The sequence below is a fragment of the Grampus griseus genome (assembly GCF_964374135.1).
Source record: "Grampus griseus genome assembly, chromosome: 17".
In the NCBI taxonomy this organism is placed as follows: Eukaryota; Metazoa; Chordata; class Mammalia; order Artiodactyla; family Delphinidae; genus Grampus; species Grampus griseus.
In genome coordinates this window covers 30,298,159-30,312,675 of record NC_139011.1, presented here as the reverse complement: position 1 = coordinate 30,312,675, position 14,517 = coordinate 30,298,159, and the positions used below count along the sequence as shown (strand labels likewise).

Sequence of the window (14,517 nt, the reverse complement as noted above, 5' to 3'; positions counted from 1 at the left end):
GTAGAGTTTCTGCCTAGGAATCAGCTGACCACCTTATGGGAGTTCCCTTGTATGTTATTTGTTGCTTTTCCCTTGTTGCTTTTAATATTTTTTTCTTTGTCTTTAATTTTTGTCAGTTTGATTATTATGTGTCTCAGCATGTTCCTCCTTGGGGTTGCACTTCCTGGACTTGGGTGACTGTTTCCTTTCCCATGTTAGGGAAGTTTTCAGCTATTCTCTCTTCAAATCTTTTCTCAGGTCCTTTCTTGCTCTCTGCTTCTGGGACCCTTATAATGCAAATGTTGGTGCATTTAATGTTGTCCCAGAGGTCTCTTAAACTGTCCCCCATTCTTTTCATTCTTATTTCTGTATTCTATTCTGTGGCAGTGATTTTTACTATTCTGTCTTCTAGCTCACTTACCCATTCTTCTGCCTCATTTATGCTGCTCTTGATTGCTTCTGGTGTATTTTTCATTTCAGTTATTGTATTGTGCATCTCTCTTCATATGTTCTTTATTTTTTCTAGGTCTTTGTTAAACATTTCTTGTATCTTCTCAATTTGTGCCTTGTCTTTCTGAGATCTTGGATCATCTTTACTATCATTACTCTGAATTTTGTTTTGCGTAAATTGCCTCTCTCCACTTCACTTAGTTGTTCTTTGAGGTTTTATCTTGTTCCTTCATCTGGATTATATTTTTTTGCCATCTCATTTTGTCTAACTTTCTGTGATTACAGTTTCCATTTCATAGGATGCAATGGTGTGGTTCCTCATGCTTCTGATGTCTACCCCTTGGTGGGTGAAGCTGGTCCAGAGACTTGTGCAGGCCTCCTGGTGGGAGGGACTGGTGCCTGCCCACTGGTGGGTGGAGCTGGGTCTTGTCCCTCTGGTGGGCAGGGCCTTGTCAGCAGGTGTGTTTAGAGGCAGGTTGTGGGCTAAGGACGATTTTAGGAAGCCTGTCTGCTGATAGGTGGGCTGTGTTCCTGCCCTGTTGATTGTTTGGCCTGAGGCATCCTAGCACTGGAGCCTATAAGCTGTTAGGTGGGTCCAGGTCTTGGTGCTAATGTCCCAAGCAAGATGTCAGCCTTCAGATGAGTATTTCCAGATATGTTCGCTACCAGCTTTTATGTTCAAAGAGAGAACCACAGCCACCCCCCACCTTCCCAGTTGACCCTCCAAGACCAGTAGTTAGGTCTGGTCCAGGCTCCTATGAAGTCACTGCTTTTTCCCTGGGACCTGCTGCACATGAGGCCTTGTGTGCACCCTCCAAGAGTGGTGTTTCTACTTTCCCCAGTCCTTGGAGTTCTTGCGATCAAGCCCCACTGGCCTTCAAAGCCACATGCTCTGTGGGCTCCTCCTCCTGATATCAGACCCCCAGGCTGGGGATTCTGACGTGGGGCTCAGAACTCTCACTCCTGTGAGGAACCTCTGCAATATAATTATTCTTCAGTTTGTGGGTCATCCACCTGGCATGTATGGGATTTTATTTTATCACAGATGCACCCCTCCTATCATCTTGTTGTGGGTGCTTTTTTGTCTTTGGATGTAGAATATCTTTTTTGGTAGGTTCCAGTCTTTTTTGTTGATGGTTGTGATTTTGGTGTTCTCGTGAGAGGAGTTGAGCTCAAGTCCTTCTACTTCCCCATCTTGTCTCCAAACCGCGTCCCTTTCCCTCTTAAATAAAATCTTCACATATGTAGCAATCCCTAAGTAAAATCAGAAGCTCATTGTAAAATTTATAGCATATAACTTAGGTAATTATATAATTATGCATATATATGCTTTATATAATTTCATCATGTGTAATTTTCTTCAACTTGGTTTTTTGCACTCAACATTGTTTCTACGATTCATCTATTGTGTTCCAATAGGTATAGTTCACTCATTTTCACAGCTATATAACATTCTATTATAAGTGAGTATGCCATAATCAATGTATACAGTTTCTTTTTGGTCAATGCTTCCGTCACCTGATTTTTTTTATTGTTTTAATTATTATTGTCATTTATACAATTCTTAATCTTATCTTCTGGGACTCATGTGCAATTCTCTAGGTTTTTGTTTCTGGTAGTAAAATTCCTCAGTTATAGGTATGCTCATGTTTAGATTTACAAAATGATTGTTTTTCAAATTAGATGTTTCAATTATATGTCCCCTAAAGCTGTTTATATATTTTTTATCACTCTGCTTCCTTGCCAGCAATTGATATCAGAATTCAATTTTTTTAATAGAAATAAAATGTATTTCATTGTGACACTAATTTGCACTTCTCTGATTACTAATGAGGCTGAATCATTAGTATTTTCTCTCATTTGAAATGCCTGTTTGGTCATTTATGAGGTTGTTGGTTTGTGTGTGTGTGTTTTGTTTTGCTTATGGGAGAAGGGTAGTTCTTTTTCATGTTGCTTCATAAGCATAACTATACTTAACGTATACTGATCCTTTGTTGAAGCTATATGCTGCAAATAATTTGTGGTTTGGACTCTATTTTCTTTATGGTGGCTTTTGATAAACAAGTTTTTCTATTAATATTCTATTAATATAATTGAGTTTAGCAATATTTTTTCATTTAAGGTTGACATTTACCCTATTCTGTGATCATAAAAATTATCTTCTAAATTTTCTTCTGAAAGTTTAAATAATTCCAAAGGGAAACTTTTTAGTCAACCTGTAATTTATATATATGTACAATATAAACAAAAAATTAATTTTATTTTTTAACATAGCTCCTTTCTCCAGTGATATCACCTTTGCCATTACCAAGTACTATTAAGCTGTTTTGGGGCTTTCTAATCTATTGAATATTCTATACCAATGGCCAGTTGGTCTCTCCCTGAATAAATATCACATTTTATTCATTGGCATAGCTTTATAATAAAGCTTGGTATCTGGCAGCACAATTTTTCCCACCTTATTCTTCTTCAGTTATGCTTTACCTGTTATTGGGACTTTGCTTTTTCAAGTAAGTTTTAGAATTAACTCATTTCCTCAAAATTCCTGTTAAATTTTGATTAAATATGTAGTGAAATTTAAGAACTTTTTTTATTATATTGAGTTATCCCCTCCTCCCATCTATGAACATGGTATATTTCTTTTTATATTTCTGTGTTCTAAAAATAGCTTTCAATAAAATTAAGTCTTTGTTCCTTAACTTTTTGCAAATCATCTTTTAAAATATCTATTTCATTGTATTTTTTATATTATTAATAATATATATTTTTAATATATATTTTAAGTTATGCTTTAAATTTGTAGCTGGTGTATATTAACACATTAATTTTTAAATATTATATTCAGGCACTTTGATAAGCATTCTCATATTTTGTTGGTATATTCTTTGGGTTTCCATGTAGACAATCATATCATTTGTTAATAGTGACATTTTAGTTTTTTTCCATATTTGTTGTAACTCTTGTCTTACAAACTATATAGGACCTCCAGTACCTATGGCTACTAAGCACCAGAAATGTAGGTAGTATGAGTGAGCAACTGAATTTTTAACTTAATTTTATTAAGTTTAAATAGTAATTTGTGGCTAATAGATACTGTATTGGACTGTGTAGTCTATCAGTAGTATTTTTATTGTCTTTTTTTAACAAAAAGTTGTTCATCATTTAACAAAGAAGTTATCCGTTTATTATTTTTACATTTTTTAGATTAATTTACATGTTTAACAATTTCTTTGATCAACATTTCTTCTTCCATTTCATAACTTATATCTATAATCTTTCTTTCCTTATTTAAGTACATCTTTTAGAATGTACATTAGTAAATGTTTGTTGGTGGTAAACTCAGTTTTTCTTTTTGTAAATGTCTTTATTAAAATAATGACCTTGAAAAAGAATTTTTGTAACACCATTAGTTCATAATTATGTCTCCCAATATTTTGAAGATATTGCTCTAAGGACTTTTGACTTCCATTGAAGCTGTTCAGAAGTATACTGTTTGTTAGACTAAATTTTCTTTATTATAGTTCTGTTTTTTTCCTCTGGGTGACTTTCAGATACTTCCTTTATTGTGGGTGTTCTGAAGTTTTACATATAGATTTTCCTGTGATTATTATGGTTCTGTCTATCATAATTCTCATAAGGCTCTCATGTTCATAAGACTCAGCAATTCTCAGCCCGATTTTCAATTATTCCACTATTGCCTCTCTGTATTATTTTCTCAAGGACTACAATTAAATGCAGTTTGACCTTCTTGTGTTTATTCTGTCTTCAGTGATTCTTAACCTTTCTTTTATATTTTCATACCCTCATCTCTCAACTGCAAATTCTTTAGTTCTTGCTTCTAGTTCATTGTCTCTTTAGCTGTGTCTAACATGTGATTTAATATAGCAGTTGAGCTTTTAATTTCAATAAATATTTTTTATTTAGAAAGCTTCTATTTGATTCTTAATTATAATCTGCTTGGTCATTTTTAATAACTTGTTTCTTACTAATTTTTACTGTGTTTCTTAAATTTTTTAGACTTTTATAACATCATTTTATATTTTCTATCAGCCAATTTTAATATCTCCAGGTTTTGACAGTTTTATTCTTTGTTGTTTCTCATGACTCACTCATGCAGCCTATTCTATTTATTGTTAAGTGATTTTTTTAAAAAACTGTAAGTTTTATTTTAATTACACAACTTTTGAGAATTCTGAAGGTCTAATGTAGGGTGGCTTTCTTCCACAGAAGATTTGCTTCACTGAGCCAAAGGTATGTATACCTACAACCACTTTAGTTCCTATGGAGCATCCTGCCTTAATATTCAGCATCCCTACCTTGCAGAGAATGGCTTAGATGTCTCCTGAGCCCAGAACTGCTGTTAGAATTGGGGAAGCCTGAGTTTTGTATTTGTTTCCTGGCACTATTCAGGGTTTAGCTCCCTATTCTTTTTATTCTTCCCCCACATATCTTTTCTCTTCCTTATCTTAACCTTTGGAGATTTTCTATGTTTGTTTGCTTTTGTGCTCAACTCTAATTTAAAAAACAAGTATGTTGTAGTTATGCAGGATCAACTTGCATTGCCATAGGAGAACCATTTGGAACATCTATCCTATCCTTCTGCTAACATCAAAAGTCAGTGCATGGCCTTTATTTGATAGCAAATAGGCTTCTTCTAGAGCCCTACAGCATTTCTGGATTAGAGAGTGCTTATTATAGAGCTCCTAGCAGTGGGATTAAATTGATTGACTTTATTTTCCCTGTATTCCAGACTTTTTTGAGCTTCATAAAAATCCAATTATGTTAGCAAATCATTAAACTGATTATTTTACTAAAATATGAACAAAATACTAAATTATATATGAAAAGCAGACATAGGTTTCACACTTACGGTCTTCCTTGGGAAAACAGTTTCCAAGAAGGTTGTAGATATACTTTTAAAATATTTTTCAATGTTATCCTTCTGGCCCATATTGTCTAAGATTACAGAGAAAGACAACACATGGAAAGAGTACTAAATTTGGGGTCAGAGTAATCTCACTGTAATCTCAGGTTAGACACTATGCATATGATTTTCAATGATGTAATTAACTTCTATGTATGTGTATTTCCTCATTTGTAAAATGGAGATAATTTCTATTTTACACAGTTATTATAAGAATTAAGGCCAACAAAATAGTACATGTGGAATTACATATGACAATTTCCAGTGAGGAGAGCAGAATATGCCACCCCCAAATATTTCTCTTTGACATAAAAATTATCTTGACCTGGTTATTTTTAAGACACAGGAGAAGCTCTGAAAATTGAGTAGAAGTTGTCCGTTTTGTAAGCAACATGCACATTTATAAGGGAAATGTCCATTTATAAAAGTGTGTCTCCCTTTCTATACCAGGCAGAGAAGGATCACTAAATCTCTAGCCACTCTTATTCAATGGAAAAGGCAACTATACCCCTGTTTATTTCGCTTTGCTTGATACCCTTCCATAACTGGCTTATTCCTTCCTTTCCCAACATCTTCCTTTGTCTTGAGCTGGTATGTAAAGGTGTGGTTTGGACCATTTTGGGCAGTTACTCAGTTTTCCATGTTATTAGACTTCTGTTTTTCTCCTGTTAATCTGTCTTTTAGTACAGGGGGTCTCAACCAAGAACCTAGAAGTGTAGAGGGAAAATTATTTTTCCTCCCCACCAGTTTGGTGACCCATGATGGGACCTGCTGAGACACCATACTCACTCCAGAGCCTGCAGATGGGATCCTGGAAGACTGGTAGAAGCTGGCAAAAAGTAAAAATTCTTACCAAAGTCAGCTCTCCCAAATCTCTCTCTCTATGCCCAGTTTAAAGGAGAAGGTAAAAATTTCTTGTCCCTTCCTTTCTAAATTTAGATTAGCAGGAAAAAATATTTGTGTGAACTAGTTTCTTGCATATAGCAACTGGTAAAGATTTTTGTTATTGCTCTTGTTTTCTCTTTCCTCCCAGAAATGGTCATTGTTTTGTCTCTGTCTTTTGTGTCCTTTGTTATAAGGAGGAGAACCATGGGCAAGATGAAATTTTCCTTTCGTCTTATTTAACGTTTTGAGAGCTTGGCTTTGTGGCAAATGAGGATATTCTCTCTGCCAGCTAAAACAGTCTGAGGGGCCAGGACATGAACTGACAAGCCGCATTCTCTTTGTCCACTAGAGCTGGCTCACAGGGGATTTGTCTTAAGGGGTCCTGGTCCATAAGGGGCCTTTGTCATCTCAGCCTTTATTGTCTCGTTAGTGCTGAAAAGTCCCATTCCAATTGTACATGCCTAGTGTCACAGATTAGCAGGACTATAAGTAGAGGCATTTCATGTTCTGGGAGACCAAAGACCCATTATTTTCCCTCCCGCCTTTCTTAGCACCTGAGACAGTGAAGGTCTCTTTGCTTTCTTAGGCCAACTCTGGGAGTGAACATTTTGGATTATGGGGGCTTTATCTTCTGCACTATCTTTTGCAATGCCTTTTGTGTCCATAGTTAAGTCAATTAAAGGCTTATTGGTTTGAGTCACTACTGAGATAAATATATTGAGGATTCTACTTGTCAATGGCCAGATGAGGGATCTTTTGAACTGGAAAAACTTCTATATTTGAAAAAAGTTGTTTTGAAAAAAGTTGTAAACAACTGTCTTATTGATACCTATGGAAAGATAACATTGAAAAAAAGACACAAAAGAGTATGGCATCTAGCCTTAGGGGTTTCCTTTACAAGACAAAATTATATAAACCCCCCTTTTTCTTCCAGTTTCAAAAGATCCTACCAAATTTATAGAAGAGTTGAAAAAATCAGTGGACATTCACATTTCTACTTACAGGGGACCTTGATTGGCTGCTAAGGGGTGTTCTTTCATTATATTACTGTAGTTAACAGAAAAGCCAGATGGCCCCCTGGGGAAAACACCTCTTACAGAGGTAACAGATGAACAGAATTTCTCCCAGGCCCTCTTACACATGATCAGGAAATGGCTCAGCTGGAGGTTGATGTTAAGAAGCTGACAGAAGCAATAGCAGAGCTTTTCATCCTAAGGTGAACTGGTTGAGGTTGAATTGAACATGCAGAAAAAAAGGTAAGCATTTATACAGACTTTACAAAAGCATACCACATTAAACCCTGAAGTTCCAAAACATAGGATTCTTTTGATTTCCATCTTGGTTGGAAATCTTGTTGATATAAAAGAAGGAAATTGAAGATAATGTATTTGGATGGGCAGACCTTGATATAATTCAGCCCACAATCCAATTCCTTGAGGAATTAAAAACAACTGTCTTTGTCTTTAAAATCTTTACGAAACCAGAAATGTAGCTCTAGAAGCAATTCAAAGTCCACCTATCCTTACCAATCCCCAAATCTTCCCTATTGATCTCCAGATGCCTGCAGATATTGTAAAAGATTAGGACACTGGAAACAGAATTGTCCTGCACTTGAGAAAAAGGAAACATTTTTAAATAGTATCCCAAAAACTTCGTCTTGGAGAAAACTTGTACACTCTCTCTGTGCCTACCTTGTCTTCTGTAGGAGCTGACAGCCATTTCTTTGAAATGCAAACTGTAGGTAAATCATTCTCATCTAGAGGAAAAAAAAAAAAGCTATTTAGAAATTGGGCATATAAGAAATCTTAAGTGTCTTCTCCACAAATATTAGTAAAAAAGCTTCAGCCATCTGAGCAGGTAAACTTATTCCATCTGCCAGAAACACAATTTGGATCCAATTGTTTTTTGTTTTTGTTTTAAAATAAATTAGTGAGTTTTGTACCTGACTGATGGCTAAAATTTTAGAATAAAAGCTATACTATTTCTCTTTGTATCTCTCTATATGATCATGTGTGTCTACATATGTATGTTGTAGATGTGTTATTTTTCTATCTCTAGATGGTACTGTCAAAATTTGTAAAAACTCTATTGGGTTGGCGTGAAGGAAAACGCTGTATGGATTGGGTATTCCAAAACTCACAGAAATACAGAAACTAATGTTTTTCAAGTATATGTGATCTGGAATAATATTTGGTAAATGAAAGCTAGTTGAAGTGTGTTGGTTTAATTAAAACAGAAATGTCTTCAGTATTATTAGCATTAAATACAATGCAGAGGTGCAACTTTTATTCTACCTGGGTTTACTACTCAGCTAAGCTCATGTTATATCTGTTACAAAAATTGTCAGCAAGAGAAAATTATGAAACTTTCATAAAGAATCAAAATATGATTATTAATAACAAATGAAATAGTTGAAGGTAGACTAGAAGTTTATAAATAAACTTTTCAACAATGATGAGGTTTTATAAGATATGTCTCCTTTAAAATCTTTTAAAGCTTCCAAAATCTTTTTAGTAACTTGAAACTTAAAATTTTGCTAAATTAAAGGATATAAATTCATTGAAATCTACATCATTTCTAAATAAGAAAATTTAACATTAGTATCTCTGTAATAAAAAAAGTAGATAAACCAAAAATGTTTGGGTCTATTAGTAAACATGTCTCATGCCACATTGAAAAACTGCACTATAAAAAAGGCATATACTTCTAGAAATTATGAAATGTATTCATAAATTTACCAATCTAAAGAACACTGTTGTAACAAGTCATTCACAATTGCTTACTTCTGAGTTTTCACTAGAAATTAAGGTTTCTGCAGGTTAAGAGTTCTAATGTAATTAAAACTACTAGCAATAGTAAGAGAAACCATTCCATCTTTGTATGCAAGGAAAGTAGGGTATGTTATTGGGTAACAAAGTATGAGATATGGAGATGCATATGAGATATGGAGATGCATTTTTGTTAAGGGAAATGAAAGAATTTTGTCTTCAAGAACAACCAGCTACTTCAGAATGGAAAAGATGAGAATAAATATAACAATCTAAATGGATATTAAAAGTTCTGAAGAGAGAATCTTGTGTTGTTAAGCTGGATAAAATTGAATTGTTATAAGGATTTTTAAAATAAGCTTTAATACCAATATTATACTTATGTAAAACTTAATTTTCTTTCATCTGCTAAAAGGACAAAGTTTTCTTACCAGTTGGGTAAACCTGCAGGTGCAGGAACCTCAGGATATCTTTATTAATACCTAATTGCTTGCACCATATAGGTCTAACTTTGGGAGCCCACCTGCAAGACTGCCTCCTGAAATGAGACTGAAATGAGACACAACTGTTTAACTGAACTGACCTATTTCAAGACTAATACTGGTTCAATGAGATAGATATGGAGAAGTCTTTCAACTCAACTTCTGTACTATGAAATTCCTTGAAGAAATTTCAACAGCTGGGCTGGAGGTGAACAGAATACACCACCCTGAAATATGCCTCTTTGGCATATGGATTTTCTTGAGCTGGTTACTTTTAAGAAACAGCAGACACAGGAGAAGCTCTGAAAACCAGTAGAAGTTATGCTTTTGTAAGAGACATTCACATTAATAAGGTAAACCTTCTTTTATAAGGGAAGTCTCTTCCTCTGTACCAGGAAGAATGACTAAATCTCTAAAAATTCTGATCAATGGAGAAGGTAACAACTTAAATTCACATGATAACCATACCCTTGTTTACTGTGCTTTGCCTGGTAACCACATAACTGGCTTCTTTGCCCTACTCCCAACATCTTCTTTTGTCTTTAACTGGAGATGGTATTTAAGGTGGTGACTTAGGCCATTTTGGGGAGTTCCTCAGTGTTTCTGGGTATTTCCTAGGTATATCTTCCATGTATACTCAGATTTCCATGGGTCTCTCCCACGTATACATGTTATTAAACTTCTATTTTTCTCCTATTAATCTGTCTTTCATTACAGGAGTGTCTCAGCCAAAAACCTAGAAGGGCAGAGGGAAAATTATTTTCCCTCCCCTACACATAGTGGGCACTTGGACAGTATTATTTTTTCTTTCCTTCTCATGGCATCTTTGCGCTAATATGGTTAAATGTATGATTTCAAAATATATATCTTGAATTCTCATTGATACACATTCACTTCTAGAGAGATCTATCAGCCCTATCTCTGTATTTAAGTTGAGAGTTAATTTTTAGAAAATAGAGCAGAGTCTAACTCCTACCTATACAAATAATGGGAACTTAACTCTGATTGTACTTAAAAATATGAACAATGCTTATGTAACTTTAGTTAGGCAACATCTGGAGCTGATTTCCTAACTTTGATTAAGAGAACCAGCCTGATGAATCCCAGATGTTTAAACATGGCTGTGTTTCTTACACTCGCTAGATTATGAGAGTGAATACATGGAAGGAAGGGAAACATTTATAAGAACTAGGTGTCAAAGTGGCCAAGAGGAGTTTTTGGGTGTTGGCTTAGTTGCCGGGGTGGGGGTGGGGGTCTTTCTAAATGAACATCCCCTTTAAAGTTTTATGCATGTTATTAAGACAAAGGCCCAATCTTTGATAACCTCAATAGTATGTCATAATAGCTTCACTCATATTTATTCCTGCAGAAATATATTTTTGAGCATCTAAAGTCCTGTGGTTAGAAAGATAAATAATAAACATTCCCTGCCTTTGAGTCACTCAGTTTAGTGAAGGAGTCAGGCATGTGAGCAGTAATTAGAATCAATTACAATTGCTGTATTGAAGGACTGAGTTCAGAAAGTAAGCAGGTCTTCCAAGGAAGATAGGATAGTTTCAAAGAGAAGGAAGCACTGGGCTCAAGATTTCTATGCATTACCTCTATCAGCTGCATTTAGCTGTGCTAATATAATTTAGCTTCCATATATTTGTATGTTCCATTAGATCATGGGGCCATTTATGTGTCATAAAAATACATTAAAAACAGCGATTTCTGAAATTATACAACTATTTTGATAATCCAGTGTCACAGTGGTAAAATCATGATGATTAATCATGTTGACTTGACTTCCCATCATTTGGTAAAGCTTTTAGAAAAACAATAAATATTTTAATCTTTCTTTCCCACAAATTGTGCTTTTAAGTGAAAGAATGCCTTTGCCTTTTGCAATCTTTTTCTTACTCTAATGCATGCCCAGTGTTATGGACAGAAAAAGAAAATCAGAAATGTCCTGAGTTCAAAATTTCTTTAGAAGTTTTTCTGGGGAAAGGTGTAGTAGTTGTTTTGTGACATACTTTAGTTCTCATAAAACCTGCTCCATTTTCCCCCCAAGGAAATACCAACTCTGGGTGAAAAGAAACAAAATGTGTACCCTATTGACAGCAATTTTGTAAAGAATTAAAATGCATTGTTACGCTTTCAGAGGTAGAGAGGGATTAAGTATAAAATATTAGCCTGATGACAGGAATAAAAAAGGCTACCTAATTCTTACACAAAGGTTTTCAGTAAAAATTAATGTCCCGTCAGGCTCAAATGTACCTCAACTCCTTTCCTTACCCAGCTCTGACTAGCAATTTCTTGCCTTTTTTCTGTATTCAGTGTCTCAGTACGTCTTTATCACCCATCAAACCTGAACTCCCCATTTACTCCTGTACATTCTTCCTCTGAATTAACAAATATTGTCCACTTTGACAAATATACCAGAGAACCCATATCAATAGACCTGGGCTGTTCCCTCTTCTTGGACAGTCTCCTGAGCTTTCAGCTCTTCACCCAGCAAATGCCTACTTATCTTTCACAACCTGGTTTTAAATATCAGTTCCCCAGAAAGGACTTCCCCAGTCGTTCTAGGCTTGCTAGGATCCATTCACGACCGCATATGCCCACATAACCATATCACATGATCGTCATCACATCTGTTTGCATGCTGAGTGTCTGTCTTTCTCACCTGATTGTAAGTAAGTTCCAGGAGAGCAGGAACTTTTTGTATTTATATCCATCGTTGTATTTTCAGCTCAGTGCATTCATGCAGTAGATACCTGCTGAAAAGAAAACATTCAAAATCTTTGAATGTAATATATAATTTTTTTGCTTTAATATTGAAAAAGATTGAGCATTTAATGTGATGAAGTTATGTCACAAAGGAGCTCTTTGGTCCTTACCCCAATCTCAATTTGTTCTTACTTAAGCTACTCATTCAGTAAATGGTACCACTCAGCTGCTCAAGTGGTAAGTATTGGTCATTTTGATTATCCTCTTTCCAGTTCCTTCTAATTATCCCACCACTGAATTATGCAAGATATATCTCAAAACATATTTCAAATCAATTGACTTCTCTTCATCTGTCCTGCTACTACTATCACTGTAATATTCATGCTCTAATAATACCTTGCCTGATCTATCTAAAAGGTATGTGTTACCTTAGAGGCTTCAACACACTGGTCCCTCTGTCTGGACCAACTTTCTCATAAATGATTACATCGTGACCTTCAGGTCTCAGCTGAAACCTCACTTTTTCATGAAGATCTTCCCTCACCAATCTAACTGAGTGGGTTAATTTCTACCTTACTTGTTTTCTTCATGGTGCTCATCAGAACTTATAGTTATATAGTAAATTTTTTCTTGTTCAATGGCTACGTCAAGGGCTGGACTGTGTTATCCAGTATTTAGCCAGGTGTTGACTAGACAGCAAGATGCTTTTTTTTTTTTTCTTTTCTGAATGAATAGAAGTTACATACATGAATTTGGTAAAGCTGTAAATATATTTTTTCAGTTTCTTAGGCACAGGGGCTGTGGCTTTGCATCACTCTTATTCTATATCTAGCATACTTCTTTATATATATATATATATATGTTCATATTTTTATTAAATGTATATAAATAATGTTTTAGAGTCATCCAAAGAACTTGATGTCTTATTATATAAAGGTTGTCATCTATACTCTATATTAGAAAAAAAATTCAAGATGAATTGCATATCAAAGACAGTAAAACATCAATTACCAAAATCTAACTGTATAACTTTTGTTCAGTAAGTATTAACACCTGGTGTACAAGGTGCTATTGGCCTCTCTGAGCAAGACAGAAACCATCTACTCAAGCGGTTTTATTATTGTAACTGGGGTGGCCCTTGCCTCAACATTTCAGGGTTGTTACTGTTGGGTTCCAATCCATCATGGGAAAATGGGTTTGACAATGTTCTCCTTACCTATTAGGAGTAGCAGCAAATCCAAAATAACTCCCTTCCCGGAGGTCCTATGGGGTTAAACACTCAGAACCAGACTCCCAGTGCTGCCCTAATGAATGAGTAAGTGCCTTAGATCAGCAATCTAACGTGCAGACCCTAAGATCCCCAGGTATGCTAAGATCCATTCTCTCCTGAAGCTCCTGGGCAGGGTCACCAGGGACGTGTGAGCCCAGGGGCTAAGCAGGGTGCTCTGTTAAGGGCACTGGCAGGTGCACTGGGATGATGCCTCTTTAAAACCATTCTCATACTTCACAGGCCACAGGACAGGGTAAGGGAAGAAAAATAATTTTTCTTCCACCCTTCTAGGTTCCTGACTGAGACCCTGCCCCCATAATAAAAGACAGATTAACTGGAGAAAAACCAACAGAAGTTTAGTAACATTCTTGATGGAAAAATTAATAGTTAATCAAGAAAGAAATGGAAAATTTTATATGAGACAACCTGAGGATTATAACCTGGAAAACAGTATTTCAGAAAGCTCTGAGGACTGTTTTGCCCATTAGAGGTCAAAGCAGTTGTATACATTTTTGAGACAAAGGGTTATATTTCAAATGATGTATTGACACTTTACACAATCCAGATCTACATGTACAAAGAAGCACATAGTGGGTCATGTGTCATCCTGGCCCATTAAAAGATTAAGAAGGAAGGTTATCTCCTAAGGAGTTGCAACCCTTGATGTGATTAAGAAGCAAGGAATGTTATCTCCTAAGCAGGTCTGGTTAATGCAGATGCACATGAGGCCCAAATTGGCAAAGAAATAAGTTATATTTAAAATGTTTTCATCCTGCCATAAAATAGGAATTTTATTTCGTCAACATGTATACCTCCTGTATACATGGGAGATACCCAGAAAAACTGAGTAAAACTACCAGAAATGGCGAAAGCTGCCATCTTAAATACCATCTCCAGCAAAAGACAAAAGAAAGACATTTTGAAGGGGAGGCCAGTTATGGGAGGTTACCAGGAAAAGCTTGGTCACAAGAGTAAGGGTTGCTATGCAGATTTAAGTTGCTGCCTTCTCCACTGATAAGAATTTCTGGAGATTGAAAGTCCCCCTCC

The 14,517-nt window shown here is 35.5% G+C and overlaps 1 long non-coding RNA gene across 2 annotated transcripts in view; it reads left to right on the top strand.

Moving 5' to 3' along the window:
• The window catches only part of LOC309835544, a 31,141-nt gene extending 21,141 nt beyond the window's left edge, over nucleotides 1-10,000 (top strand). The window contains exons 2-4 of one of the 2 annotated variants that reach the window (XR_014298020.1): nucleotides 4,657-4,680; nucleotides 6,038-6,257; nucleotides 9,510-10,000. This is a non-coding gene — a long non-coding RNA (uncharacterized lncRNA). Of the gene's footprint in view, nucleotides 1-4,656; nucleotides 4,681-6,037; nucleotides 6,258-7,291; nucleotides 7,375-9,509 lie in introns of those variants that run through there. The other variant, XR_014298021.1, reaches the window with a different exon arrangement.
• Nucleotides 10,001-14,517: the final 4,517 nt, after the last annotated feature.